Genomic DNA, 6,701 nt, shown 5'->3' with positions numbered 1-6,701 from the left:
CCGTAACCAAGTACCACAAGAAGCTACACACCATTGCAATGACAAAGAACTTGGCCCTTGAGACTCTGCATCGTGCCCTTTCTTCCTCTGTTTCCTTCTTGTGTAACATCCTTCAAATTTTGTTAAAGCAAGAACGAAAGATAATCTGACCCAAAAAAAGAAGAAGAATGAAAGATAAAAATCCTCCGAAGCATACGATATAACACTCATTGTTGACGCTCTTTACCTAAAGAGGAGATTTGAACGGGGTACCGGGCCACCACATATATGCTGGCTCCACCACGTACTTCCTCAAAAGTCCAGCCCAACCGTACCCCAAAACCTTCCAAAATAGGAAATTAGAAAGCGCATCGGTCTAGTAAATATTTCTGTGTATGCATGAAAATTATAGTAACCCAAAGAATATACCTTGTCCTATTTTTTACTTCCATCCGAAAAATCGAAAAAAAGAAAATGTTTCATTTTCTGTAAAATTACTAACTGATCTATACATTATGGTGTTTGTATGCTTTGGAATCTTTCCGGCCTTTGAGATCCATAAAAATCAAATCGTGGTAGCTAAAAGATTCAAAAAAAAAAATATGTAGAAGTCATCATAAACACGATAGGCTTGATTTATAATTTGACAAAAAAATGAGTCTTTCAAATCATCTTTGGATATCTAACAAACCTATCGTATATCTAACTTACTAAGACAATAACTATCAATAAATAAGATTCACAATTAAATTTCAAAATTTTGACGAGACAGACATTTTTATATCATAAAAAAAGTATTTATGTATATTATAATTGATTTTCACGAACTATTTCTTTTCTGCTCTAGGAATAATTTCTGAGTAAAATAAGGTGCTTGGTGACTATATAAAATTTCTATTCTTGGAATAGAAAAAAAGAATAGAAATGCGTTTCGTAAAATTTATAATTTTTTGTATTTATTTATTTTTTCTTCTTACAAAAAATTGAACTCCCACTTTCTCACCTAATCCCTCCATTTCTTTCTCCCTTTCCTAGTCTTCAAATCTTGAAATCCAACCACCGCCCCAACTTTTAAAGCGAACAAATGAGCACGAAAAATCCCCATCCGTGCTTTTTCCCTCCGCCTCTTGAGATTGGAAACAAGCGCAAGGAATCTCCTGCTTGCCCTTTCATTCTCTCTTTCTTCCTTTTTCAGGAAATTCATTCTTGGGACAAAGTAAATTTCGATTTTTCTTCGGCTGCGCGTTGGGTAGTGGGCGGTAATCCTGCGACGGCAGTCGGCGGCGATGGTCGACGATCGTGCGGCAGTCGTGCGGTGATCATGCAGTGATCGTGCGGCGGTCGTGCGGCGGTCGTGTGGGGATCGTGCGGCGGTCGTGCGGTGGCAGCAGCGGTCGTAATCAAGGTTTGCGAGCCTATACTGACCTTCAACCACAAGAGCACGTTACTTTTACCCTGTTGGGAGAATATGTAATCAAGGTTTTTCGTGCCTGTACTGACCTTCAACCATGAAGGCATATTACTTTTACCCTATCGGGAGGATAATAGCATCGAAGATCTAAGAAGATCCTCAAATGTAGATTAGGGGGGCGATGCTCACTTTGCGCGTGGGTTCCACGCACTTGCCCAAAGGGTAGGTACATACGGAAAGCACAAATTAGATTGCATAATAATTTGGTTGTCAAATCAACTGAGATAATTCCTCTTCTATATTAATTTTTTAATTCGATGGTGGGGGAACATGCGGTTGGTTTTCTCCAGAATGTGCATCCTATTCGTTCTTCTCTGTTTCTTACTGTGTGGTGTACGCTGGGTTCTTGTTTGTTCATGTACATGCTCAATGATTTGGCAACATACATGATCAATGCAAAGCCAACAAAGATGTTCACTATGGCAAAGAAGGGGCAAATCAATGGATTGGACAAGAAGGAAACCGTCGTTGACCAGTCAAAAGTGAGGGCTCTGACACTGAGCCTTTTATGGCCCGACCCGATTTGTTGGGCTGTGACGGAGTTAGGGAAGGCCCAACAAACCCATGAGATGCTCGCTAGGGATTGGAACAGGAACCCCTAACCAAGTACCACAAGAAGCTACACACCATTGCAATGACAAAGAACTTGGCCCTTGAGACTCACGCATCGTGCCCTTTCTTCCTCTGTTTCCTTCTTGTGTAACATCCTTCAAATTTTGATAAAGCAAGAACGCAAGATAATCTGACCCAAAAAAGAAGAAGAATGAAAGATAAAAATCCTCCGAAGCATACGATATAACACTCATTGTTGACGCTCTTTACCTAAAGAGGGAGATTTGAACGAGGGTACCGGGCCACCACATATATGCTGGCTCCACCACGTACTTCCTCAAAAGTCCAGCCCAACTGTACCCCAAAACCTTCCAAAATAGGAAATTAGAGAGCGCATCGGTCTAGTAAATATTTCTGTGTATGCATGAAAATTATAGTAACCCAGAGAATATACCTTGTCCTATTTTTTACTTCCATCCGAAAAATCGAAAAAAAGAAAATGTTTCATTTTCTGTAAAATTACTAACTGATATATACATTATGGTGTTTGTATGCTTTGGAATCTTTCCGGCCTTTGAGATCCATAAAAATCAAATCGTGGTAGCTAAAAGATTCAAAAAAAAAAATGTAGAAGTCATCATAAACACGATAGGCTTGATTTATAATTTGACAAAAACAATGAGTCTTTCAAATCATCTCTTTTGGATATCTAACAAACCTATCGTATATCTAACTTACTAAGACAATAACTATCAATAACTAAGATTCACAATTAAATTTCAAAATTTTGACGAGACAGACACTTTTATATCATAAAAAGTATTTATGTATATTATAATTGATTTTCACGTTATTAATAACGAAGAGGGAATTAAGGGCGTGCATGGCAATATTTCTATGGAGAACTATTTCTTTTCATAAATAGTTCTTTTCTATTTCTGCTCTAGGAATAATTTCTGAGTAAAATAAGGTGCTTGGTGACTATATAAAATTTCTATTCTTGGAATAGAAAAAGAATAGAAATGCGTTTCGTAAAAATTTATAATTTTTTGTATTTATTTATTTTTTCTTCTTACAAAAAATTGAACTCCCACTTTCTCACCTAATCCCTCCATTTCTTTCTCCCTTTCCTAGTCTTCAAATCTTGAAATCCAACCACCGCCCCCAACTTTTAAAGCGAACAAATGAGCACGAAAAATCCCCATCCGTGATTTTTCCCTCCGCCTCTTGAGATTGGAAACGAGCGCAAGGAATCTCCTGCTTGCCCTTTCATTCTCTCTTTCTTCCTTTTCAGGAAATTCATTCTTGGGACAAAGTAAATTTTGATTTTTCTTCGGCTGCGCGTTGGGTAGTGGGCGGTAATCCTGCGACGGCGGTCGGTGGCGATGGTCGACGGTCGTGCGGCGGTCATGCGGTGATCGTGCAGCGATCGTGCGGCGATCGTGCGGTGGCAGCAGCAGTCGTAATCAAGGTTTGCGAGCCTATACGACCTTCAACCACAAGAGCACGTTACTTTTACCCTGTTGGGAGAATATGTAATCAAGGTTTTTCGTGCCTGTACCGACCTTCAACCATGAAGGCATATTACTTTACCCTATCGGGAGGATAATAGCATCGAAGATCTAAGAAGATCCTCAAATGTAGATTAGGGGGGCGATGCTCACTTTGCGCGTGGGTTCCACGCACTTGCCCAAAGGGTAGGTACATACGGAAAGCACAAATTAGATTGCATAATGATTTGGTTGTCAAATCAACTGAGATAATTCCTCTTCTATATTAATTTTTTAATCCGATCGTGGGGAACATGCGGTTGGTTTCTCCGAATGTGCATCCTATTCGTTCTTCTCGTTTCTTCTTTTGTGTGGTGTACGCTGGGTTCTTGTTTGTTCATGTACATGCTCAATGATTTGGCAACATACATGATCAATGCAAAGCCAACAAAGATGTTCACTATGGCAAAGAAGGGGCAAATCAATGGATTGGACAAGAAGGAAACCGTCGTTGACCAGTCAAAAGTGAGGGCTCTGACACTGAGCCTTTTATGGCCCGACCCGATTTGTTGGGCTGTGACGGAGTTAGGGAAGGCCCAACAAACCCATGAGATGCTCGCTAGGGATTGGAACAGGAACCCCTAACCAAGTACCACAAGAAGCTACACACCATTGCAATGACAAAGAACTTGGCCCTTGAGACTCGCATCGTGCCCTTTCTTCCTCTGTTTCCTTCTTGTGTAACATCCTTCAAATTTTGATAAAGCAAGAACGCAAGATAATCTGACCCAAAAAAAGAAGAAGAATGAAAGATAAAATCCTCCAAGCATACGATATAACACTCATTGTTGACGCTCTTTACCTAAAGAGGGAGATTTGAACGAGGTACCGGGCCACCACATATATGCTGGCTCCACCACGTACTTCCTCAAAAGTCCAGCCCAACCGTACCCCAAAACCTTCCAAAATAGGAAATTAGAGAGCGCATCGGTCTAGTAAATATTTCTGTGTATGCATGAAAATTATAGTAACCCAGAGAATATACCTTGTCCTATTTTTTTACTTCCATCCGAAAAATCGAAAAAAAAAGAAAATGTTTCATTTTCTGTAAAATTACTAACCGATATATACATTATGGTGTTTGTATGCTTTGGAATCTTTCCGGCCTTTGAGATCCATAAAAATCAAATCGTGGTAGCTAAAAGATTCAAAAAAAAAAAATGTAGAAGTCATCATAAACACGATAGGCTTGATTTATAATTTGACAAAAAAAATGAGTCTTTCAAATCATCTTTGGATATCTAACAAACCTACCGTATATCTAACTTACTAAGACAATAACTATCGATAAATAAGATTCACAATTAAATTTCAAAATTTTGACGAGACAGACACTTTTATATCATAAAAAGTATTTATGTATATTATAATTGATTTTCACGTTATTAATAACGAAGAGGGAATTAAGGGCGTGCATGGCAATATTTCTATTATGGAGAACTATTTCTTTTCATAAATAGTTCTTTTCTATTTCTGCTCTAGGAATAATTTCTGAGTAAAATAAGGTGCTTGGTGACTATATAAAATTTCTATTCTTGGAATAGAAAAAGAATAGAAATGCGTTTCGTAAAAATTTATAATTTTTGTATTTATTTATTTTTCTTCTTACAAAAAATTGAACTCCCACTTTCTCACCTAATCCCTCCATTTCTTTCTCCCTTTCCTAGTCTTCAAATCTTGAAATCCAACCACCGCCCCCAACTTTTAAAGCGAACAAATGAGCACGAAAAATCCCCATCCGTGATTTTTCCCTCCGCCTCTTGAGATTGGAAACGAGCGCAAGGAATCTCCTGCTTGCCCTTTCATTCTCTCTTTCTTCCTTTTTCAGGAAATTCATTCTTGGGACAAAGTAAATTTTTGATTTTTCTTCGGCTGCGCGTTGGGTAGTGGGCGGTAATCCTGCGACGGCGGTCGGCGGCGATGGTCGACGGTCGTGCGGCAGTCGTGCGGTGATCGTGCATTGATCGTGCAGCGGTCGTGCGGCGGTCGTGCGGTGGCAGCAGCGGTCGTAATCAAGGTTTGCGAGCCTATATAGACCTTCAACCACAAGAGCACGTTACTTTTACCCTGTTGGGAGAATATGTAATCAAGGTTTTCGTGCATGTTCTGACCTTCAACCATGAAGGCATATTACTTTACCCTATCGGGAGGATAATAGCATCGAAGATCTAAGAAGATCCTCAAATGTAGATTAGGGGGGCGATGCTCACTTTGCGCGTGGGTTCCACGCACTTGCCCAAAGGGTAGGTACATACGGAAAGCACAAATTAGATTGCATAATGATTTGGTTGTCAAATCAACTGAGATAATTCCTCTTCTATATTAATTTTTTAATCCGATCGTGGGGGAACATGCGGTTGGTTTTCTCCAGAATGTGCATCCTATTCGTTCTTCTCTGTTTCTTACTGTGTGGTGTACGCTGGGTTCTTGTTTGTTCATGTACATGCTCAATGATTTGGCAACATACATGATCAATGCAAAGCCAACAAAGATGTTCACTATGGCAAAGAAGGGGCAAATCAATGGATTGGACAAGAAGGAAACCGTCGTTGACCAGTCAAAAGTGAGGGCTCTGACACTGAGCCTTTTATGGCCCGACCCGATTTGTTGGGCTGTGACGGAGTTAGGGAAGGCCCAACAAACCCATGAGATGCTCGCTAGGGATTGGAACAGGAACCCCCTAACCAAGTACCACAAGAAGCTACACACCATTGCAATGACAAAGAACTTGGCCCTTGAGACTCTGCATCGTGCCCTTTCTTCCTCTGTTTCCTTCTTGTGTAACATCCTTCAAATTTTGATAAAGCAAGAACGCAAGATAATCTGACCCAAAAAAAGAAGAAGAATGAAAGATAAAAATCCTCCGAAGCATACGATATAACACTCATTGTTGACGCTCTTTACCTAAAGAGGGAGATTTGAACGAGGGTACCGGGCCACCACATATATGCTGGCTCCACCACGTACTTCCTCAAAAGTCCAGCCCAACCGTACCCCAAAACCTTCCAAAATAGGAAATTAGAGAGCGCATCGGTCTAGTAAATATTTCTGTGTATGCATGAAAATTATAGTAACCCAGAGAATATACCTTGTCCTATTTTTTACTTCCATCCGAAAAATCGAAAAAAAAGAAAATGTTTCATTTTCTG

The sequence above is a fragment of the Eucalyptus grandis genome, chromosome 6 (genome assembly GCF_016545825.1).
Source record: "Eucalyptus grandis isolate ANBG69807.140 chromosome 6, ASM1654582v1, whole genome shotgun sequence".
Classification (NCBI taxonomy): domain Eukaryota; kingdom Viridiplantae; phylum Streptophyta; class Magnoliopsida; order Myrtales; family Myrtaceae; genus Eucalyptus; species Eucalyptus grandis.
This window is presented reverse-complemented; position numbering follows the sequence as displayed.